Raw genomic sequence first — 5655 nt, forward strand, 5'->3', positions numbered from 1 at the left:
CGGTAACCCTCGCTCGGCCGGGGGGCATGGGCAGATCATCAGTGCCGTTGATCATTTTACGAAACAGGCCGAGACGACGCCTACACTATCTAGGCCGGTCACACAGCGATGCAAAAGGGTAAGTCCCGAAATGGGCTTGACTTGAACGAGTATCATGCGCGCACTCTATTTTTTGTACATACGTGTGTTTTTAACAGGTGTGTTGTGTGTGTGTGATTTTTAGTTTGCATAAAATAAAATCCATTTCCAAGCATAGTTTGCATATGTGTTGTCATGTGTGCTTTTAAGCTTGCGTAAAAATAAAATATGTGGGTCGTGTGTTATGCAACTGATACATTAGATTACATTTGTGTTAGACATTTGCATAGCATATAAAAACATCATCACATGTAAAAGATCCATCCAAAATGAATATGTATATATATATATATATATATATATATATATATATATATATATCGATATATATATATATATATATATATATATATATATAGATATCGTGTGGTGCACCAATGCGCTAAAAAATAAGTGTACATGTCTAAATAGGGCCTGTGTTCTCTGTACATCTGAGACACATGTCTCCCAAAAAATCAACAGTAGGAAATAAAGACCTAGATATCTACTCTGGTGGGTTGTGCTCCCTATAATATGCAGCCGCTCGTGCCACCCGCCTCAAAACGCAGTGCATCCTAGGTTCTACTCCCACTGTATGGATTTGAGACGCTATGGGGACCTCCTCTATCCCCTGGTAATCTGGAATCCCTGACAGTAAGCCCTCGAGGTTCCGTATCACGATCTCCATCGTATCGTCTCCCGGGGGAGCCAGTGCTAGAGCTCCAATGCCCTGCGCATCCCTCCGCGCCTCTGGGGCCAGGCCGAGGGGTCTCGTCGGTCCTACGTCTGCATACCATAGCGTTTGTCATTAGGACATGTACATGAAAAAATCAAAAACATCCCAAAAATAAAAAATCAAAAAATGAGATCAAGTGTCTTACCACCGTCATCCAATTGCTCTCCAGCAGGCAGCGGCATATCTGGATCTCCACGGAAGTCTAGGCTGGCATACGGCCAGTCCTCCACAAAAATATTCTGCCGCTCCAACCACTCTCGGAAGTATACCCCCCATGCCACTGGTCAACCACCACCTCCTCGTGGCATGACATGGCCCCATCGTGTGGCCCTCGTCTCACGAGGGCCTCTAGGTGGGTCCACGACCATATCCTGCAGCTGCAATGCCGGCACCCGCTCCAGCATGAGCAGGAGTAAGATCGATCCGTAGCCAAACTACTTCGACTCACCACGACGGCAGTTGGTCAGTTGTCTCTTCATATTTGCCGCTATTGTAGCTGCCCAGTTGAATATGGTAGGATTCAAGCATTCGAGAGCCAGTCGAAGATGGGTCTTCGAGGCCTCGTGTTAGGCCTGGGAGCCCGCTGCCTGAGTCACCATGAAGAGCATAGTTCAAAGGATGATGTCCCCCACCGTAGGAATTGCTATCTTCCCGCTCCGTGACTTGCGTGCCTGTGGGCACACCTGAGCCATCAGCATGTCTAGAGTATCACCACCGGGTCGCTGCCCCTCCAGAATAGGCATCTCACCTCGATGTGACAAGCCGGTCAAAAATAGATGTCTATTTAATCAAACTCGATGTCTCGGCCTCGGATGACAAACTTCCCATCAGTAGGATTCCAGGCTTTGATCAAGAGTTCCAGAAGATCAGGCTGTGCTCGCAGGTGCGTAGTTAAGAAGAATTTAAGCAACCCGCACCCCCGCAATGCATTTTGGCACCCAGCATCGGAAAATGCCGCTATGTCCTCGTTATCATGAGCGCGTTCCTGCCAAACGAATGCCATTATACCCTGCATGATCAAAAAATTTCATTAGGGCCCTGCTCATAAAGTTTCACATGTTAATTTTATTAAAAAACTTGTTGCGCGGCGTCAGCGCGACTGTTTTTAAAACAGTCGCGCTGATAATGGGCACCTTTGATATTTTTTCCAGGTTAGCGCGGAAGTACATCACTCTTCTGCGCTGATCCGGGAGTGGCCTGTGGAATTTTTTTTTTGATCAGCGCGGACCGATAGGGAAATCCGCGCTGACCGAGAGCGGAATGCATTTCAAAAAATCCACTCAAACAACCATTTCCCACCATTAAAATGTAGCAAAAAGACTTCAAAATGGAGCGTAAGGCAAGATGAACCTACCTGGAACTGACATCAGGAAGGATGATGCACGTATGAGGTGGAATTTCGCTTGTCAACCTCACAGCTCCAAGTCGCTCTCCAAAGCTCCAAATGGTAACAATGGTAAAAAAATTTGTTTACCCCCCTATTTATGGTAAATTTTGAAAATTAAATATTATTTTTCATAAATATGGTTTTTTTATGATGGTTTTTACCATATGCTTAGTTTCGATATAGTTTTACTATGTTTTTATGCATGTTGTCTATATTATCTCGAACAGGTTTACGCATGCGGTGTTCCTTGTGCAGGTTCTCAGCTGGTGGAATTACGACAGTTCTATACGCACTTGGTCCCGAAACGTCGTCTTTAAGCTCTTTTTCGATGTGAAATAAGAAAAGATAGCCGAGTCTCCCTCTCGACTCGTTAAAAGAAGCGAGAGGCGGTCGTCTTTAAGCTCTTTTTTCGACCGTTTAAACTTAAAAAGATTGCCGGGTTTTTGTCGTTTCGAACTCGTTATTGGCTACAAAACGACGTGCTTCTGACCGCTTTTCTACTTTTTCGGGTCGAAGTCACTACTTACGAAAAGTACTCCTCGATCATACTGGTCGGGCGGTTCTTTCGAGCATCGTTTTATACTTTTTCGGGCTCGAGAGACACAACTTTACGAAAAAGGGCCCCCCCTGGAGTTCACTTTTCTGCTGTCTTTTTAGACTCTCTAAACAGGAAAAGACGCCGAGTTCTTCCTCTGTCAGACTCGTTAAAACTTAATGACATCGGATTCTGTCGAAATGACGTCTTTCAAGCATATGCTATCCCTGTCAAGTTTTTCATCAAAAAATAATCGGGGTACTCGCCAGCAATGGTGGGGAAATGGAACCACAATCATTGTCGTGTCGGCAGTATGTAGCTCTTGAACATGGCACTTGTTCGCATTTGTGTCTGGGTGGGAACCTCTCATCTTGTTTTTACACTGGCCTCCATGGGTTTGGGTTATCCTGTTTGACCTCTCATCTTCTCATTGCCTTGTCGCCATGACCCCTGATCATTTAATGTCAAACACTGCCAAGTCCACTGTCGTGCCGCCAATATGTTCAAGAGAAGTTGACCTCTGCAAGAATACTCAACCTCCCTCTGATACCTCCCGCAAAATATCTTATCCTTCTCCGTCTCGTGTCGATGATGTGGGAAACGTTATGGCCCACCTTCGATCAAGGTCACTTCCTGTCGACTTCAGCTCATTATCCAGGAAGTTAACCTAGAGACTCCCTTCAGGTGCCTTGGAGCCTGCATGCCTCAATGGCAGGTTCTTCGTGTTCGACGCGAGGTTTTCATCATTGGCCTCCGATCGAATGATTCTGCGGGTGTTCGATGCCAGCTCATTGATTCACACGCTGTAGATTGTACCTATAGTACCTTGAGGACCATTATCATTATTGGTGGTACCTCTCGTGTCTGTTAACAATTTTCATCATTGACTTGTAATCAGGCGATGTTCTGGCATGTTCGACTTCAACTCCTATATTCGCATGCTTGAACTTGTACTTTGTTCAGATCGAGATGGAGCGCAAGACCCTGGATTTTGTCTATTGAGATCCAGGTTGCGATTTTGTGGATTATTATGATCATTACATGACTCATTGATGGATGGCTGCGTCCATACCTGAGTTGTCATGGATGGCTGCGACCATACCTTTATTATCATCACGGTCTCATCGGCTAGGTGGTTGCGTCCATACCACAGACCTCTTTCATATGTCTTTTGGATGGCTATGCCCATGCCTAGACTACATGTAATTGATTATCAGAGATATCAGTTGTACTTGCGTGTAGGTTCTTCCTGGTGGTGTTCCAGTTCAGTCAGTTTCATAAAGCATTTCACCCCTCCCACTCTCTCGGGCTTCATGCTTTAGGGGGCATCTGTTACACAGTAATTTGTCACTGTCTTCCTGTTAGTCTTCCTACTGTGTCATGAGACCAAATTAATCATGCTCATGCTCTCTAATGTTGCCAAATGACCCACTTTGCCAAAGTTCTTCTATCATCGCGACTGTTGTAAAAATAAACGCGCTGATGAGTGCTCCAAAATAGACCGAATGCGCTGCTAGCGCGGAAGTACACGTGATTCCCGCGCTGGTCGAGTTTCATGAGACAGCACGACTATTGCTCATATTTGATCGCGCTGACATGACTTTCTTCGTTATTCAGCAGCGATGTCAGCGCTCCAGTGCAGTTATTCACCCGCGATGATCCAGTCTGGGTGAGTTTGTTCTAACAGCCGGCCTTCCAGATGACTCCAGACCTGGTTGTTGGCCTTGTAAATGTCACCCTCCCTTCTCTGGCATGTCTGTTTCGTCATTTGAGCCACCTTCCTTGGAGATAAGCTCATCCTCCCACCATTCATGGAGACTCCTTCTCCTATTTAAGCCTCCACCATTGCCATGAGTTGCTAGTTTTGGAATTCATAGTGTTTGGAGTGTTGCTGATAGTGTGTGAGCTTGATAGGTAGCTGGTGTGACAAGTGTGGGATTGCTAGAGAGCTTAAGGAAGGTTGTGAAGTGTTTCTTTCTTGTGTAAACTTGTGTGAGAGAGAGTTTTGTCTTGGGAGATCTACCTTCAAGGGTGAATGCTTGAGGGACTTGCTGGCTGGACCCTCTTGAGAAGGATTTGACGTCAGAACTATGGTTGTATTCTTCTTTGTTTATCAATAATAGACGACTATCATTATGGTTCCACTCTTATTGTCTTTATGATGATGTTTGAGTTATATCCTTTCTGACTGATATATAGTTGCATCTATTGGATTTTATGCTTGTGTTTGTATCGTTCTTTGCATGTGCAGGTGTCCGTGCACGAGGATCGTGAGGATTGTGACCAGCCGGGGCAAAGGAACGGGAGCATCAACTCTTCTACAAGTACTAGCGTTGGAATCCAGGTACGCCTTCATCATTGGTCTTTCATTTTCAATTAGGAACCTGCGTGTTAGCATTGTTTGATTGTTGCTAGACCCTATTTGGGTTAGTAGGGATCGCCTCTGTCCGTAGAGGGGATTTTCCTCCACAACAACAACCCAAAGCACTTAGACTATTATTCTATGCTCCAACCATTCGTACTCATCTATCTTTCCATTATTGTTAGGTTTAGGTATGTTCTATGCTAGATCAATTTATTTAAATTTTCACAGTTAGAAATTACATTAGCATTAAAGTAAACTGTAGATAGAACAAAAATATAAATCGTATAAGACAAGCTAAGACAAGAGGTCACAAGATGTGGCACCAGCCAGGGTCAAACACCACAATGTGGGGAAAACCTTGATCAATTCTTCTTTTATGTTCTTCAAAGTTCAATGGAGAAAGAGAGAGAGAGAGAGAGAGTACATTTACAACAGAAGTCAAGATCTAGCATAGATCATTTCGTGTAATGATGAGATCAGTTGAAGACATTCTGCTTCAACTGATTCTCCAAGCT

Source organism: Pinus tabuliformis, chromosome X (assembly GCF_031772625.1).
Source record: "Pinus tabuliformis cultivar Carrire ecotype Pingquan chromosome X, CPIR1, whole genome shotgun sequence".
Taxonomy (NCBI): domain Eukaryota; kingdom Viridiplantae; phylum Streptophyta; class Pinopsida; order Pinales; family Pinaceae; genus Pinus; species Pinus tabuliformis.